Below are 16871 nucleotides of genomic sequence, written 5' to 3'. Positions count from 1 at the left end.
TAGTTTTCATAGCAGTGTTTAAATAATAAAGTTCCGGTGAATGACTTCACCCTAACGGAGGGAACTACAACACTGCTAGCTTTAAGCATTGACACATCGCTTTTGTGTTTTTATTTTTACTGTATAAATATTGTAGATTTTTTTATATGCCACAAGTTAAAGTGTCATATTATTGTACTCAGTTAGTTTACATCTATTCTGTTATTTTCTCATTGCCATCCTTATTCCCCATAAGACCAATGTAAAAATATTCGCTTAGCCAAATCCATGGAATGACATGCACAATAATCAAACTTAGTTGTTACCTATATAGATACGACGTGTCAAGCAAAATATCGAGTCTATAGATAAGTATGCTTAGACATATGGTACGGACAGACAGTGGAATAGATTTTACCATACAGTGGAGTTGTATCAATACAAACATAAAAACTGATATCATAAAAAAATACATGCAATACTCTTATTCCATAAAATTCACATTAAATACTCAATAAAAATCAAGTAATAAATTTATGAAACAAAGTAAATTTTTCTCTAAGTGTTTATGGATGTTCAAAAACTGTTGCAACTAACCGTATGTTTGAAAGTCTACTAAGGATCACAAACTAGATTATCAGGAAAGCAATGTCTTATTATACAGGGTGTCCAAAAAGCCCCGGGTCGGTTAAATATTTTTCAAAATATTTAAAATACAGCTACAAAACCTTACACAAAGTTACTTACTGGACATAAAAATATATTTTATCACATATTCAGTGATCCGCTACTTCCTCAGGGGGGCGGCCCGCTAGGAGTCAGAAGAAAATCTTAAATGTAAGCATAGGTTGATATGCATATCAAATAAAAGGTCTTTATTAGTAGAGTACAGAGCCGCAAACCCGACCTCAAACGGATAACCGAGTCAAAAATGACAGCCGTTCAAAGTTGGCTAAAGATTGGGTCCAAAAAGTCCCGGGTCGGTTAAATATTTTTCAAAATATTTAAAATAGAGCTACAACACCTTACAAAGTTACTGGACATAAAATCTATTTTATCACATATTCAGTGATCCGCTACTTCCTCAGGGGGGCGGCCCGCTAGGAGCCCGAGATGGCTAGAGTTTGCAACTTAGGTTAATGTAAAAAAATACACAACTTTGAACGGCTGTCATTTTTGACTCGGTTATCCGTTTGAGGTCGGGTTTGCGGCTCTGTACTCTACTAATAAAGACCCTTTATTTGATATGCATATCAACCTATGCTTACATTTAAGATTTTCTTCTGACTCCTAGCGGGCCGCCCCCCTGAGGAAGTAGCGGATCACTGAATATGTGATAAAATACATTTTTATGCCCAGTAACTTTGTGTAAGGTTTTGTAGCTGTATTTTAAATATTTTGAAAAATATTTAACCGACCCGGGACTTTTTGGACACCCTGTATTTAAGTTTATGCAACTGATATTCAGCTTAATCAGTTTTTTTTTTAATTAAAAATATTCAGAGTTACTGCCTTCAAATTGCCTTCCCTATGACTGAAAAGTACGATTTCACAATTCAACCGGAAATTCTACGCACTTAAAATAATAGTCTGGGCCAGATTGAAATCAAGCCCACAGAACACGGTTAAGGATAATAATATGAGTTTTTACTATGTAGGCAAAATGTGCTTATAATTTTTCACATTAGTGACAAGGATATATTTTGGTATAAAAGTACGTAATAAGAATATTTCTCTAAACATTTTATTTGTGATGGTGTTGGTGTTAATATAATGATACATAAAAATCGTTTTACAGATTGATGTTAAAATTTTAGTATTTAAAATTAATAGGACATGTGTAAATAGACAAAATAAAATCAACAAAACATTGCTAAAGGTGATATATAACTTAAGTTGAAATATACCTGTTGTAACTCTATCGTTATTAGTAATAAACAAGAAAGCCTTGTTCAGTAAGCACTACCATAAACATATATATTTCATTAAGAAATGTAACGCTTAAATCACTTCATATCTTATTTTAAACTTCACCGAAGAAATGTGCATTACTATTTCCAGCTGTATCCCTTCGTCCTTAGTTACAACATTGCCTCTTAGATGCATTTTTCACATTACCCTCTAACACGTGTTTTTCTAATTTGTATGGCTTAGAAAAGCTATATTACTACGACTTTAAATTAAAATATTTTTAAGAACTTTGAAGATATTAGTGGGACACATTTTCTATTTAAAGGAAACGTTATTCTATGGTGTGTGAAAAACCCATTTCAATTATCGTTGGTGCAAGCGAAAGGTTTTAAAACACATGTAACAACACAATACCTTTTGACTCTTTATTTCAGCTGTTTATGTTTGACGTTGTTTTAGAAATATTTTCTTTCTTAAATACATTAAACTTGCTCATATTATTGGTGGCGTTGTGGTGGAATGTGCTTGAACAACAGGTTCAAATCTCTTTAATAAAGCACCTCTGTAAATTGGGTTTTCGGTTATCACTTAGAGGGGTAACATAGTAACTTTAACAGAGCCTTCAATATTTATAATTAATTTATTATTTTTTGACCTAACTGCAAAACCCCACGAATATGAAAATTCCAATCCTCTTGATCCTCTGCCATAAAAGTTTCAACGGTATTGAAAATCTCTTACATCCTAGCGTGCAAACTTCTAATTCACTTCCAGCTCCAAACAAGAGAATATTCGAGACAAAAGAAGTTCCTGAAATCCTAGAATCAGACTTCTTGAATTTATATGTACTTGGTCTCTTGGAGTTTCTGGTTTAAGAATTAGTTCCAAGTGCTTCCATAGCCGTAGCCTATTTAATGAAAATCCGTATTCTTCAGATGCCTGAAGTAGGTCATATGCCACCATATAGAAGTTGCTACTAAACCATATGCCACCTAAACTCTGGGAGTCCTTGTTTATGGGAACGTCTGGTGTATGAGACTTTGGGGCTTAAGTTTCCCTTTGCCCTTGTAGATTTCCAATTTTTATAAGCTTTTAGCGTTAGGAAACTTCCAACATATGTGAATTGCCACCCTTGATTGTTTATATTCATAAAAAGATAACTGAAATTCTTTTTAATAAACTTCATTCCTTTTTATGTGACATATAATCTTAACAATCACTTGTTTGTCTTTTGCAATTTTGTTTTGTAGCTTATGGCGTTTCATGATCTGTTTTGGGTTTCGAACAATTTGTCATTATAATATTAAAATGTGCTCTAGTATGGAACCAATAAGGGTATTAGTGTTTTTAGCGCTAGTTAGTTCCTTAAGTGTAAATATAATGCAATTGTATATATTAATGTAATATCAAGTTTACATAGTAATAGCAACTTCGAAAAAACCCATTTATGATTTATGACTTTTAACTAAAGAGTTTTATAATATAGGACAGACTCACCGAAGATGTCTTCATCTGCCACACAGCACAGCACAAGAGCTTGGTTAATCTTGTCAATAAAGATTGTTACATGACCTCCACATCGTCTTGGCTCTTGATAATATATAAGAACTTGAACAGTACTTACATGCCAGCGAACTTATAAGTAAGTGACATAGGTAAGGTAGGGAAGAGGTATATGTAATCCAACTGTTACAAACAATTAGTTACTGCATTTAACGCGTAAAACAAATTACTTAAAGCAAAAATTATATTTTTTAATTATATTGGTGTAATATTGTAAATGACAAATAATGAGTTTAAGAGAGTTTCGGTCACTTTATATAATAATAGCAAAACTCAAAGTATGTGTGGTTTAGTACATCAAATCAAGTGCATGTACTAAAAATAATGCAAAATATCACCAACAAATGGTAATAGACAACTAACCCATCCAAAATTTTGCTGATAGTTACAAATTAATTTTAAAATTTTCAATATGAGCCTACAAAACATTGTTTTAAAATAATCGTTATTAAGGTTATTGGTCCTATAATAAACTATATTTAACAATCATAACAATAATTTTCTAATTTATCAATGAAAACTACAAATGCACTAAGCTTTTAATTATTTATTGAATCAAAGAACCTGATAGGCGTCTTTTGAAGAAATACACTTTTTCTATCACTAAGAAGAAAACGATTTTCTACAATTTGTTTTATTCTTCGATTCAAGTTTGTTATTAAAGATGAATAACTTTAAATAAATAGCATGAACGTGTAAATCTTTCATCGTTATAGTTCACACAAAACAATGATAAAAACTACGTCCCTAGAGATAAAATGTATCCTTTTCCTCATTTGTAACATTTCTATGAAGTAAAGTAAAAACATATATTTTATTAACAAAAGTATGGCGATCAACTTACCACCGGCAAGCTTTACAATCAAAGAAGAACCAAAGTACGTAAAAAACAAGCATACAGGTGTGAAACAGAATCCAAACAATGCCACTGAATAGACCCGACACACTAAACAATAACATGTCGCACTCCCTATTGATTATGAAAATATAACATTTTATGTATACTTGTTTTAGAATTGACACCTGAACATGAGGATGGATTTCATACCTCGCAACATATTGTTGTATATTTCTATAACTTTCTCAATATTTAACCGTATTTTCACTTGTGGCTTGTTTCTACACCCACTAGATAAGCTAATCATGATTATTGTTAGAGTAGGTGGGGTGCGCTTAATGTTTAACATTTTAGCAATGAGACAGGAGATTCCACACTTGCTCGCTTTTACTGGTAGAGTATAGAACATAGTCGTCTTCAACAAGGTGGCATAGTCAAGATCATACCCATTAGCTTTATCGTGGCTGTAGTAAAGTATTTCGCAGAAGGAAAACTTATTTTACCAATCCACAACCTTTACCAACCCAGAACATCCTTATACATTCACACTATTACTGATGAGATTGTTGTCCTTTTCCTTACATGTATTACATATTTCACTGTTGCTTTTTTAATACACATTTAAATTGAACAATCCAAATAGTAAAGTAAGAATAAACCTTCTTATTCCTTTGTAATTCTTAAACAAGCCAAAATTAAATATAATGGATTTAAGTGTCCGCCTGTGTTTATTTAATGACAAATTCCACGTGTCACCAAAAATTGTAACATTTTAAGTAAAATGTTGGTATAAAAACTTTACTTAAGCGGTACCAAAAATGATTGTTTGGGATATTTTTTAATTTAATATTTTATAGATTTTATCATACATTTTAAAACACACACAAGGAACGGAGATTAACTATTAATTGGAGCAAATTGGAGCAAAAGATTTTTCACACGGTTGTCATTAAACTCTAATAATTAAATAAGAATTATCTACAACCGTGTGAAAAATATTTTGCTCCAATTTGCTCCAATTAATAGTTAATTATAAAGAAACGTTTGTATCTGCATAGGCAAAATCAGATTGTTGAAGTATTATAAATAATAAGTTTTTCTGTGTTGTTAATCTAGAATCCTTACATATTCATACAAATAAATAATTGTTTACGACTAAAACGAAAATAGTTCTACTTGAATTCAAGTTTACACGAATATAAATTCTACAAAAAGAAAGGACACGAGTTCAAGGAGATGCCTCTTGAAACATCGTAAAGTCGGATCGAGGGTTAAATTATTAATCCCAGTCAAAGAACTGCAGATTGGATTTTTATCTCTAAATCAGCTGACAGCAGACAGCTTCTGGCATTGCCACACTACACCGGCATGGACACTTACATCTTGCCAGGAACTTAACTGTAAAAGATAAATAATAAATTAACGATACATGGTACCTCCTTCTTTACATGATAGGCGGTAAATTACGACTTAATGTTTTCCAGGAGTAGCTTATACGTCATAATAAAAATATTATTACAAGCAATACATTTTAAAAACTGTCTCTTTCACATAACAGTTTATGTATTTTGACTTTACCTTACCAGTAATGGGTATCAGATAGTAGTGTAAAAGGTAGGCTTAGTAATAATAATAACAAAATATAGCACAAAGCTTCTTCCTTTACATACATGGTGTAATTTAAGTCCTGATATGCATGGATCCAAAAGGATTGAGATATCGATGTACAATCTTCACCATACTTATTAAAATACTTGTTTTGAATTTTAAAGAATAAAATCCCTCCCCCCCATTCAAAGGTTAGTAGAAGGGGGTAACTTTACATTTTCAAATTTTAACCCCTATCTAGTGACATGCCATTTTAACACTTTAACTCCCATGTGTATTATTTATATACGCACTTAAGTTTATGGGCGGCCCATGTGTATTTGTTTTATACACAGTGAAATTATACTTTAAAAATGTTATAAATTTAAGTACCTACCCAATATGGTCCAAGTGTCTCATTGTACTGGTAATGGGTACAGGAATATGTGAATACTTGAAAAAATAGCCTAATGCCCATAGGGAGCTGTTTATGAAGTGTGTAAAAATATGATACACATGGGCCTGGGTAATAAAATCATGTACGCAAGATGTGACAAAAAACCCCAAGAACATGAATTTCTTTGTGCAATGTAGGAAAATAAGTAAACAATCTAATGTAAACACAAATGTAATTTTATACGAGTAGTAAAAAACATTACAGCACAAAATTTATCTTGAAAAAACCATTTGTAAAGGCTACTGAGTATATTTGGGCACTGATTTATGAGTTTTGAAAAAACATTCCAAACACAGGTATTGACTGGAACAACCATTGCATTTCGTTTTCACTTGTGCAGATTTCATCACGAATTGTATCCGAATCCATTATGAACACAAATAAAATAAACACTAAGTTACACAAACCACACTTCACCTAACCTCTTTCTGTTGTTCCGTTTGTAAACCAAAACATTGAATGCCTAGTGCTGCCCCTGGTGGCCAATCCCCGGACCACTGCAACCAGTGGCAGTCTGGGCCCAGACCAACAAAAAGAGCCATTAGTTCTAATGATAGGTGTGCAGATAAGCTATACACAGCAGCAGAAACATGACCATTTCGTGTGTATAAATAAAATACACATGGGCTGAGTGAAAGTTATTGTGTGTATCAAATATATACATATGGTAGCGAACGCCTGAAATGATGAAAGCCACTTGGGCTGGAGGTAAAAGTACACTTTAAATGCCTGGTAGTCAAAGTGTTTTAAAAAGAAGTATTATACGTGAAGTAATCATCTCAACGATATTTCTAGTATAATTAATGGGCAAATAACCCCTTACATTTTAGGGTGTAAATTAAGTACTGATACGCCTGGATATACTCATAAAATACTTTTACGACGTATTTATCAAAATTTAAGGACAAATAACGCAAAACATTAATAATCTGTAGGGAAAATGCCAATGTCTTGGGCATATGAACACAGCGCATGAGTGATAACTTGCAGTAGAACTTTGAGGCGCCCAGCTTTTCGATTTATGTAGTATCTAATTTTGTGGAGTGCATAGCTTTGTTAAGAGGTGTCATTTTCTGGATACTACTAACATTACAATGTTAAGTATTATTAGCTCATACCTTTTGCTAGACACGTCGTAGAGATTTATTCATGCCATTGTATTTCTTTTTAAAATGCCTTTAAAATAAAATATCACAATATAGGGGTTAAAATTAAAGTTTGCCTCTTCTATCTTCTTTGAAATGAGGGAAGTAAATTTGTTCATCCTCAAAAAATCCACAAAAGTATTTTAATAAGTATGGTGAGGTCTGTGAACATTGATATCTCAATCCGTTTTGATATATATTCAGGTGTGTCCGGACTTAATTTACACCCTGTATAATGCATTTAATAATGCATTTTGACTACTAAATATGAATGCAGGGATGAGTATCAGATAAAATCAAGAAGTAAGTGAGAGCATTAGTACAGTCCTGTACGTTTTTCGTTCGTGTTACCATGAATAGGCACTAGGCCTTGAAGACATATAGACCTATAGTAACATGAATAGTTAGCCAATATCATGCTACTTTTTTAAGTTTTCCGATGTCTCAATGATTGATATTAAACTTTATCGCCTGAACTTTATTCCTGAAGTCTAGAAGAAAATCGTGTTTTAGATAACACCTACACGTTAATATGTAGACTGATACAACAGGATAACTACGGACCTAGGGTAACTGCGGAAAAGGATAACTGGGTCCTGAAATTTTGGATTTCTATACTTTGCTCTTGATGATTTTTAAAGCCTCAACGCTATTGAGGTGGACTTGTACAGTAAATGTGCTTGTTATTATTCTCCATATTGGCTTCTGTAGTTAGTGTCTGTTGGCCTTACCATCGTGTCCCCACGGGTTCTTTGAATAGATGGGGCATCAGTATAGAACCATCACGTAGTATACTGATAAACCTTATTCAGGACCAACAAAGAAATTTCAATTAGAATACAAGAACTAAAAGGATAATAGTATTTCGTAAATTATATCAAATCTCCAATTTTGAAACGAAATCAATCAAATCAATCAATTTTAAACGAAGAATGCATAAACCGTTTTAACTTCTTCTTTAAAGCTTAGGCTGTAGATTAATATCAATAGTAGCGTATCGTTATCGTCATCCTCAGCCATAATTTTTGAAGTGCTTACATACAGGGAACACTCGTCGTAAATATCGAGAACAGCATAAGAGGTGCTTATGTGCGCTATCGGTCAGTGAGATTAGGTTGCAGGATAGGTTGCAGTAATACCTAAAACAGAAATTTTACGTTGTAGTTTGTTGTAAACAAACGCTGCATTATCTAATTTTTCAGGTAATTTCCAACACACTTGAGCTCATGAATCACTGATTAGTTTTTTAAGATCTTATCGATGATATCTATGTTCTGGCAGATATCTGAAAAACTAAAACACTAACCACTCACGAGCGTTCCAAAGTTATCAATTCCTTATAAATTATTAAATAATGGTAAAGTAAAATTTTTACATTTCAGGAACTTAATGTTCAATCTGACAGATGTTAATTTGAGAAAACGAAAACAAAAACGCTTGCACATTGTTGCTACGTTTACAATACTAATTACCCGTAGATAAATAAGAATTTAACCAGACTATTATTAACATAAGTAATAGGCTTCCATTGCTAATAGTGTCAGAATACGATAAAATTTACAAATTTTTTACATTTCCATCAATTTAAATTCTCGAATTTCTTGTTGTTTAAAAATAGTGTTTTCCAATAATAACATTCTAGAGGTTCCTTGTGCCGCTATAGTAAATTCCAATGGCGCAGTGTAGTGGGTACGGCGGTTATCGCAAGATAACCAGATCAAGCAACGCCGAGCGTGGCTGCTGCTTCGACAGGTGACCGCTGAGCGATCCTGTTCTTGCAAGCGGCCCGCCTGCCCGGCCATTGGTGGTGGTTCGGAAGTCACCTTTAAGCCGTTGGTCCCCAGGTTGTGTTAGAGAGGGCTTCTTAGCCCTAACTTCGCCTGGTAAAATAAGACATTCTTTACTTTTTTACTTTTTACTTTAAATTCCCATTTTTTCCCCCTTATTTTTCGTCATGAAGCTTTTCAATGCCCTTCGAACCCATCTTAAGTTTTGCGATTTTACGATGAGATCTTTTAAAACTTCCCTCAGACACTACCTCTTTGCTAGTTCATCGCTGTGGTCGAATTTTCAAATGAAGTGTAGTTAATTTAATAGGGATAATAAGTTCAAAAATTTTTTCAAGTAAACAGTTATTGCCTAGCATTGTATAACTTATAATGTCTGACAATTTGCATGTTAACATTCTGTACTTGCATTTAAACTGAAACTCATGTAAATGTAATAAATAGATAAATAAGTGCACCATTAATACAAAATAGTACGCGAAAATTTCGTCCAGTGTTTCTAGATCAGAAGGTTAACATTTGTTTCCTGTTTTTTCTACTCCCAACAAGATAATATACTTCATTTATCTCTGAAAATGACGAAACACAACATGCTCTCAATAAATTAACTTCACGTTCTATTATAGTGATTAGAATGTAGTATTCATTGACTTGACTATTTAAAGAGGTAAGATGGATCAGTATCTATGGTTATGTATAAAACTTTATGTTAATGTATAAAATATAATATAGCAAAAAAAATCAATATTTATTTTGTATATAGAAATTAACAAATTAGTTATTGCTACCAGAACGTACTTAATTATTATTTTTTTAAATAACCTTATATTTTTAAAGCTAATCTAAAAATACGATCAAAAAAGTTTCCGGAATTGTTAAATTTTTTACAAACGTGAGTCAATAGCAAATGAAATTATTTAAAAATTTATAATAATCTATATGCTACAGAAAGTTAATAAAAATAACGGTTTTCAATTCAGATTAGTGAAGGAAGTAGCGAATCCTGATTACAGTGCCGCTCAATATTCATTACCAGACTTAAACACAGGATCTCATACAATACCGGATATCACAGTATATCCCAGTAAGCTTCTGTATACCACCTGTACTTATAGCAGAGTCGATGAATGCATGCATAGTAAATACGGTCATAGAGCTGGACACCAACAGAATTAAACACGTCTATCCTGCTCTCTATACCTCCAATTCCATGTTATATACAGTTTTATCAAATTGGAAGTGTTTGAATTCTGCACCTAAAATTTTACACAAAAATTCATTAGCATTCAGATAGTGAAAAATAAGTTACTGAAATGTTATAAATATCTTTAAAATATAACGTAGTTATCTAAGTTCACACTGTCTTAAAAACTGGTTGATTATTATTCAGTAATAAGGTATTGTGTTTATAAAAAATTAGTTTATAGAAAGAATACAAGATTACTATGGATTTTTACATTACTTCATGCAAGCATCATAAAACAACAAGCAGTATGCAAAGATTTGTACGCGATTTCTTAAGTAATAACAGGCAGGCATGTCCTTATTAATTGCTTAATGTACATACTCTTGATCATAAGTTATGACCACTGGAAGATATTTCCAGTGCTTTAGTAGCGTTTGCATTGTTGCTGCGAGTACTAAAAGTTAAAAAGTCAAATTTGCGTAAAACGTTATTAGTTGTAGTCATTGTAATTTACTAAAGGTGTCCATAGTGCCCTAGTAGCGTTTGCTTTGACCTGCTCAAGAAAGTACACACATAAAAATGTCTGGAAAGTCTTCTTTGGTCAGAACTGACTGTGCCTTACTATTATAATGTACTACTGCTCTAAGTTAGTGTCGGGTCGTAGCAGCGTTTCCATAGTTCTCCCGATTAAGAGAATATAGAATGCTTTTGTTTCGGAAGTCTTATTCGATTAAGAAGTGACTACTTCTAGCCATTGGAATCTTCTTCCAGTGCCATTGTAGTGTTTCCATTGTTGCTCCTATTAAGTATATAAAACGTGTGGCGTGTGAAAAATCTATATTTTTGAAGAGATTAATTTCTGTGTAAGGCATGTTTTGCCAAAGAGTTGAAAAACAAAACATAATTCTTCTTAGGGCTGCAAAACCCATTTCAAACTACTATTAATATTTTATATTAATAAATATTCTTTAATTGTCCTATTAAACTCAAGAGTCCAATGTGTGCCTAATTTCAATTTTTTCGGATATCAGGAAGCTAGAGAAATAGTGATCAGTGAGAGAGTGAGTATGAAGGGAAATGAAACCTTTTATATTATATAGAGATCCCACAACAAATATTTAGTTAATTGTGTTTAAAAAACTGTACACCCCAATATTGAGCTCAACTGTTCCAAGATTATATAAAATTATAACAGACACGATATTTTCAACAAATTATATATTCTTATTGATATAATTCTGCTATATAAAGTCTCTGCATGGAATTGCATGGTTTCAGAAAGATTACGAGAATAGTATCCAAACTTCTTTCTTTTATTCTATAATCTTAGTCACATAAAATTATACAAATAAATGATTGAATTTATAAAAAAGGAATAATATTTAGCCAAAAATGTTCATCACTAGCTCCGTATTTCTCTAATAGATCATTTATCCCCTTTCAAGACTATTCAAAAAAGTTATGAATTTTAAATATTCATTTAAACGATCACTACCAACATGTAGGCTAAAGCAGAAGCACATATAAGTGCATACTTTGAACATATTCCGTCCGATTAACTGTTAATAAGTCTGACCACGTTGCGCTCATATTTGTCACAAAAATGTTTTATATACATATATATATATATATATATTTTACTAAAAATTAAGAGCACATTGGGGTATTCTCAAAAACAAAAATTTTACTGATATGTGGAAATATTTAAATACTGTAAATCAAAATTTTTCCAATTAAACTTTTGTTGGATACTAAGAGCCTGAATTATGTTATTATATGTATAACTGGTGCACGTCCTCCACAGTAAAACCTTTCATATAAACAAACTATTGGGTAGTTTATTCCTCGATATATTTCCACCTGATTTAAAAATTTGTTTACTTGATGTAAATTCTTGAAGAATGAAAGGTACAAGAAGTACAAGGAGGCGCCACTTGAAACATCGTAAAGTCGGATCGAGGGTTAAATTATTAATTGCAGTCAAAGAACTGCAGATTGGATTTTTATCTCTAAATCAGCTGACAGCAGACAGCTTCTGGCATTGCTACATTACACCGGCATGGACAATTACATCTTGCCAAGAATCAGTTTCAGGCGTTTGATATATATAAACATATATTACATATATACGTGACACTAAGGTACGACTAGTGATTTAGTTACTAGAACAGTGGTACTTGGGCTTTGTAACAATTTCTATTGGTGGACTCAGAATATGCGGACAGAGCTACAGAATATTAAGAGGTTCAAATTACATTTGGAGAGAGAAAGGAAATGGTACAATATGTCACTAGAACTGAATTTTGGAATCTACGCCACTACTCTTTCCATGGTTAGGAGTTAAAAACACCAAAATTTCAAAGCACGTTTGGTGTTAATCATTGGACTATTACATTTGTGACACAAATTAAGAAACATCGAATCTTAATGTGAATTAAGATCAACTATTGCTGACCAACAGTGGTCTGCAGTACTCACAACCAAAGTAACCAAAGCACTATTTAGATGATGTGAATAAGGATCATCCCGGGGAACAGGTTTAACTGTGGTGACGTTGACGGATAACCGTTTACATATTCCGAAAAACGATCACTTGTTACATGTCATTTTTTTACAGAGGCTTCAATAAGGCATTTTTTTAGAGGAAAATATTTTTTAGTTTAATGACATGTTAAGATCTTTATTTCTTCCACCTACAATTATACTCCAGTAGCTCAACATCAACGCAGGAGACGTCAGCAGGCAGGGTCCGGCTCAACCAGGTAACGAACACGGATATTCAAAATAAGTCCGCTGGAGTTCGCTTCCAAGTGCTGAAGCGCCTTACAGCGGACGGCTCAGGTACTATAGTATGTAAGTACGCAGTGCCTGGCTGACTCGCTCTATCAGACGGAGCCATTGAGCCGTCGTCGAGTCGGAGTCACCGCCCCATGATACGATGCGATAAGGTGGAAATAAGTCATAGCCGTAGTAGGCACTCATTTTGCCTACCAAAACACGTTTCTGCCTGCACTTGCCTAGTCACTAACGATACGATCAGCAAAGGAGGTTACGTACTTAAGCTGCAATAAAATATTATTTTAGATATAAAATATAGCAAGAAATTAAAGCAGTACGAAGAGGACTAAACTTTATTACTAGTACAAGGATCTTGAATTTAGCTTGTATGTTGTTTCACAATTCTTTTCGAGGCCGCTGGGTTGCTTGACGTACGTTGGCACCAGCGTTCCTTAGTTTCGAGCTCAAGTCGAGCTATGCCCCATTTCGAGCGAACTAGTGTTCGCATTTAGTATTTATTTAGTTTATCGTTTGGTTTCGAGGCCGCTGGTTTGCTTGATGTGCGTTGGCACCAGCGTTCATTACTTTCGAGCTCTATTCGAGCTAGGCGCCATTTCGAGCAAACTAGTGTTCGAATTTAGATTTATTTAGTTTATCGTTTCTTTTCGATGCCGCTGGGCCCCTTGACGTACGTTGGCACCAGCGTTACTTATTTTCGAGCTTAAGTTGAACTAGCAACTGTCGTGTTAGGGAACGTTTAGGTAGGATAACAGTCATCCTAAAGCAAATGCTGACGCCTTCCCTTTATTTCCTTCCGTTTCCGAGTCGGCGATGATGAAAGTCTGTTGATCCGTTGATCATCGGTGCTGTACTTGCTTTAGATTTTGGTTTTAATTCGGGTCCGAGCTGAACTTGGAAACTACCTCTCCCTTTTGAACCCTGGATTTTACCCCTCCCCGCTGTTCTATCCGGTATCTTAGGGCTATATTGTATTATAAACTATCCCTGTCCCGATTACACGTTATACACTTATAATAATTTTAGCTAAAATTACATTTATTTTATATATATATATATATATATATATATATATATATATATATATATATATTTCTTTTCTAATTTTTAGTTACTACTTTATTCTTCATGTTTTGTTATATATCAACTTCAAAATTGATTTTACTGGCGTACATAAATGATTCACGTACTAAATAAGCGAAATAAACATATATATGCACCGCCTAAATATATGAGTTGGTCTAATAGTTCAATTATCATTGGAAAAGTAATGCTGCGTTTACGTCAGCCTAAATAAAATGTTATACTAACATTCAAATGAATCATCCTAAGAAAATCTTAAGTTATTTGACATAATAATTTAAAAATTCAGCAATATGCTAAAAAAATACTGATTGCCGAATGGTCACCTGCGTAGAAAATAAGATTTATTTGTTTACATGGAAGGTAGACTGGCTGGCGTCCAACACCTCCCTCTGTCAAAACTATTGATTCCTGTAACTCCAGGAGGTTCAGGCTTGCATGCAAAAGCTATCGTTTGATATCATCGTCACATTTCTGCGTCATAACATTCATCAAAGAACATGTATCAAATAATTTAGATTAGATGATAAAAATGAAATTGTTTTTTAAAATCTAGCATTGATAAATATGTATTATACAAACACTTTACATACTAGCAGACTAGCATTCTTGATATTTGAGTTAACCAGAAAATGTCAAAGAATCTAGTCTCTAAGGAACACACACTTCAATCCAGTTTACAAGTTTTGTTATTTCTTTGTATATCCATTCAGAGATATTTTGAAATTTGGTCTTATTTTGGGGTTTAGAGTAATACTTATACGAATAAACTTTAAGATTTTGATAATTCTGTTTTTGCTCCACATGAGATTATAACATAAAGTTAAAATAAGCTTTCAAATGAAGTGATTATTGATTTAATTTTACTTATATACTTTTCGAAATTCAAATCCATAACTGAATTTCAGAAACACCCTGTTAATTGAATCAGGAACTAATTTTAACAGATAGCCAATCGCTTATTCAGCTATTTAGTTTAAAATTTATTTGGTGGTTCTAGACCATACTATTTTCCATACATATTTAGTGGACGACTAGTCTGGAGCACTTGGATTATTATCAACCTAATACTATAATATAAATTAATGCTAATCGTTATTTTCCTGCGCGCATCTCTGGCTTAAACACAGCAATGCTGAACAGGTGAACAACCTTTATTACATGTAATTATTAAAGTTGTTACTTGCCAAAAACAATAGGGCATTATAAATATCTCTAACAATAGACTTTATATAACGCTGCAAAGAAAAACAACACAGGTATGAATGCAACTTCAGACAAAACATTCGCAAAAGAAAAGAAAGGAAATGTGTGTCAGAGGAACGAAGACAATTGTGTAATAACGTTTCCCCACCTTATAATTCTTTAAGATAAGATTCTACGGCATACATTTTTTACTCTTTAATCGTACTATACTGTATTAAATTATATTTCAAGTGTTATAGTAATATATTTCAATTGCATTAGTTCTTTGAATTTGATAATATTTTTTACCTTACTGAATACATCGTGACATTGCAAATTCTGAAAGTAAACTGAAATATATAAATGTAAAAATATGTAATTGAGAACGCAAGAATTATGTTTTGTGTTGTTATAGATGTTTTGTATACACAAAAGAAATTTACGTAACCAGTCTCATGACAGAAACCAAACCAAGGAAAAACATGTCGATAATACAAGTTATTAGTAGTGAAAGTCAAAGAATTTTACACATATATTTCAAGAAGCGTAGGAAACATCCAGAACATTAAAAATTATAATTTTTTTTCTTTAGCTTCAATTGCTGCTACTGTGCAATCTTGCACTTTATTGCAGATAACAGTAACGTACTTAAGATGACGTCAGACCAGGGATGCGTACAGCAACAAAAAATCATCTTTGTATAAAAAAATGTGGAATATAATAAAAAATATTCTAATACCTTTAACTTTAAAAAAACACCATTTAAGTTTCACTGACGAACAGTTTAATGTCTACACCAATATCCTACCCATTATACCTACTCTCAGTTATACCGTCCGTCATTTCAATGAAAGTATGTGTATTTAGTTCTATAAGTTAAATGAAATATTACCGTTGTCAGGATGAGGGGCATGTAATTGATTACAGCTAAACTGATACATAGCTGGATAGTCTTTCACTCCAAAGATTAGTCAAGATATAATACGTAGCTCAGTTTCACTTAAGACGAACCTACTAAAACACTTTCTGCACAAATACTATGCACAAATTATGAATCCGTAATTTTAATCATAATTGGTATGCACATTCTACAAAACCATTCGGAAACGAATTAATTCCAAGAGATTTTATTAAGTAGATGCTATACATAAATAGTTGTTCAATATTTCATGGGCAAACTGGGCGTAGGTCGATAAATAGATCATAAAAATTGTTCTTCAAAACTACAATGCAGAGTTTAGAACAACGTTGCAACGACAATGATTCAAACTCTGTATGAATATTTCCAAAAAAGCTTTTGGATCCGATCATGTAAAGTCCCAATATAAAAAATGGCTTCCAAATTAACATAACA

The sequence above is a fragment of the Homalodisca vitripennis genome, chromosome 1 (assembly GCF_021130785.1).
Source record: "Homalodisca vitripennis isolate AUS2020 chromosome 1, UT_GWSS_2.1, whole genome shotgun sequence".
Taxonomy (NCBI): domain Eukaryota; kingdom Metazoa; phylum Arthropoda; class Insecta; order Hemiptera; family Cicadellidae; genus Homalodisca; species Homalodisca vitripennis.
The sequence above is the reverse complement of the archived record's forward strand: the minus strand, read 5'-3'. Positions refer to the sequence as shown.